The sequence below is a fragment of the Populus euphratica genome, unplaced genomic scaffold, assembly GCF_000495115.2.
Source record: "Populus euphratica unplaced genomic scaffold, PopEup_1.0 scaffold4001.1, whole genome shotgun sequence".
NCBI lineage: Eukaryota > Viridiplantae > Streptophyta > Magnoliopsida > Malpighiales > Salicaceae > Populus > Populus euphratica.
The window spans coordinates 1-2,907 of record NW_011503804.1 but is presented as its reverse complement, the minus strand read 5'-3'; the positions used below and the strand labels follow the sequence as shown (position 1 = coordinate 2,907).

General features: G+C 39.0%; 1 pseudogene; it reads left to right on the top strand.

The window, feature by feature from the left end:
• The first annotated feature begins 745 nt into the window (after positions 1-745).
• On the top strand, positions 746-2,753 carry LOC105119925 (aluminum-activated malate transporter 10-like; annotated as a pseudogene).
• Positions 2,754-2,907: the final 154 nt, after the last annotated feature.

The window sequence follows — 2,907 nt, the reverse complement described above, 5'->3', positions numbered from 1 at the left end:
ATCCTCCACTCATACCAACTAATCCTTCACCAATTACAACTCATCTTCCACTCAAATCCTATTAATTATGCCATCTAATTACATGACTTTACAAATTTTAGATACAAAATTTAAAGAAGAAGAAGAAGTTTAAGTGCATTTTAAGAAGGTCTATGTGCTTAATAAAACACCCACTTTTCTAAAAGGATAGGAGCACGAGGATATCACTAACCATAGCCACGAAGCAATGGCGTTTAATAGCAAGATCTGATATAATTTTTCAAGGCAATGTCATGTTATCTCTTTTCTGTTTGTGCTTTCCGTGCTTTCTAATAAAAGCATTTGCCCATAAAGAATTGCATATCTTTGGCCACTAACGCGTCGAAGGTACCCTCGTTTTATCTACCACCGAGAACCTTGGAAATTTTCTTGTACGACCATCGAACAGACCATTGTCTAAATTCATTTTAGAGACCTGACTCGGTAGGTATGGAGCAGAGGCTGACATATATATAAATGCTTTACTTGTGATAACTAGTCATAAGTCCTAGAACAAACCGATATCAGTTACCTAGAAAATAAGCCTCTGAAAGCTTAAAAATTCATGTTAATGTTATTGAAGTTTATCTAGCTATATATCCTTTTTGTTAGAAGACACTGATATAGCACAAATAGATTCAAAAGAACAGCCCACTTGGCTAAGTATATCAAATTTGTCCTACCAATCTGATCTTTGCCATTTTGTGAGTGCTTTTTCGCCCCAAAAATGGTGATGGGAAATGAAGTGTCAAACATGCTGGAATGGAGGATAAATGTACCTGATGGAGCATTAAAGATATTGAAGCCTGAATCTGATTTAGTCCACGGAATCTGGCTGGGGTTAAAGGAGAATTCATATTGAAAATTTGGAAGTTTTTGGAAGTTTTTGGAAGTTGCTGAGCCTAAAAAGGTTATTCATTGTCTCAAAGTAGGGATGGAACTATCTATTGTGTCGCTCTTCTACTATATGAGGCCTTTATATGAAGGTGTTAGGGAATGTTGTGTGGGCGATAATGACAGCTGTGGTGGTTTTTGAAAACACTGCGGGTTAGCACTCCAAATTAAACCCCAGCAATTTGTGAGCTTCACTTAATTTTTCTGTCTTTACGTATGATGTCTACTCTATTAAGAGATAACAGAGTAGTACTCTAGGATCGAAACCATAATTGCAAACCATGTCTTCATGAAGTTCCAATGTTCCATGATATTTTACTTTTTAAGTTGCTCGTTATATTTCTGGTGCAACATTCTATAAATGTATTAACAGAGGAATAGGCACTTTTCTTGCTGGATCACTTGGCGTTGGTGTTCATTGGGCTGCAAATCACTCTGGAGTTGAGCCCATAATTCTTGGAATCTCAGTCTTCCTTCTTGGTGAGTTAGAACCTGTTCTCAAAACAGATTTCCTCCCTTTGCAGTTTTACCTGCTGTTTTGTTTGTGGGTACTGTCTTGTTCTTTAAATACCTCCCTTCCACTCACACACCCTTCTCTAAATGACAGCTTCAGCAGCAACCTTTTCGCGGTTTATACCATCAGTTATATCCCGATTTGAATATTGTGCTATGATCTTCATCCTGACCTTTAGTTTAGTGTCAGTTTCTGGTTATCGCGTGGATAAGGTGATTGATATTGCACACCAAAGGTTATCCGCAATTGCCATTGGGGCCTCCCTTGGCATTCTCATGAGCATGCTATTCTATCCCATCTGGGCTGGCGAAGAGCTTCACAATTTGATTCATCGTAACCTGGAAAAGCTTGCTGATGCTTTAGATGGTATATATGCACACAGCCAACCATTAAAATTGAATTCATCCGTTTCAACAGAACGACAATATAACTGATTTGAGGTACAAATGGCTGTCAACATGAATTGCAGGATGTATTGCCGGTACTTCACAGGCAGCAGTTATGGTGATTCTTGTAAGAAAATGGAAGGCTATAAATTCGTTCTTAATTCAAAGGTAGCTGAAGATTCTACGGTAGGTTACTAACCAATCCAAATCATTTCAGTAATAGATTTTCAGTGAACTTCTTGCAATGGTTGATAAACTTCCCCTTTAAAATGCGCAGGCTGGCTTTGCAAGATGGGAACCTGCACATGGTCGTTTCAACTTCCGGCATCCATGGAACCAGTACCTAAAGGTTGGGGCTTCATTGCGAAGCTGCGCATATTGCATTGGAACTCTCAATGGTTGCTTAAACTCTGAAAATTCAGGCAAACCCCGAATATGGAATTCACTTCTATCTAAGTTCTTCGGTTTGCTCCACACCGTCAACTCTGAAAACATTAATGTATCGCTACAGGCACCTGAGCATCTAAAGAGGTATCTCAGTGATATCTCCATCACATTGAGCTCCTATGCTTTACATGTCTTGAAAGAATTGGCTGTTGCAGTTAAGACTACGAAAAAATCATCAAAAATAGACTACTCAATTGGAAAGATGCGGTATGCAGTAAAAGAACTTCAAAAGGCCTTGGAATCTCTTCCTAACCACCTTGTTGCTGCACCATCCTCAACATCGGATGGAGATGCCACAGCAGAGCCTATCAGAAAAACCGCTACACCATCTGTCATGGAGATTCTTCGACTAGCAACATTAGTATCTATGCTAACAGAAACAACAGCAAGAATCGAAGAAGTTGCTGATGAAGTCAATGAACTTGCAAAGCTTGCAGATTTAAAGCCTCCTACCAGCAAAAAGGCTAACTCAAGCCAACCCCGTAAGAAAGTTGGTGAGACGATCAACCAATGAAGAATGCATGCGCCAAAGGTCTGGTAAAATCATGATTACACTATCCATAAAGTCCTATTTTTACTGGTAGAAAACTATGAAGTAGACATTACTCTGCAGCAAAGCAGATTGTCATTGCCAAAAAAAAAAAAAAA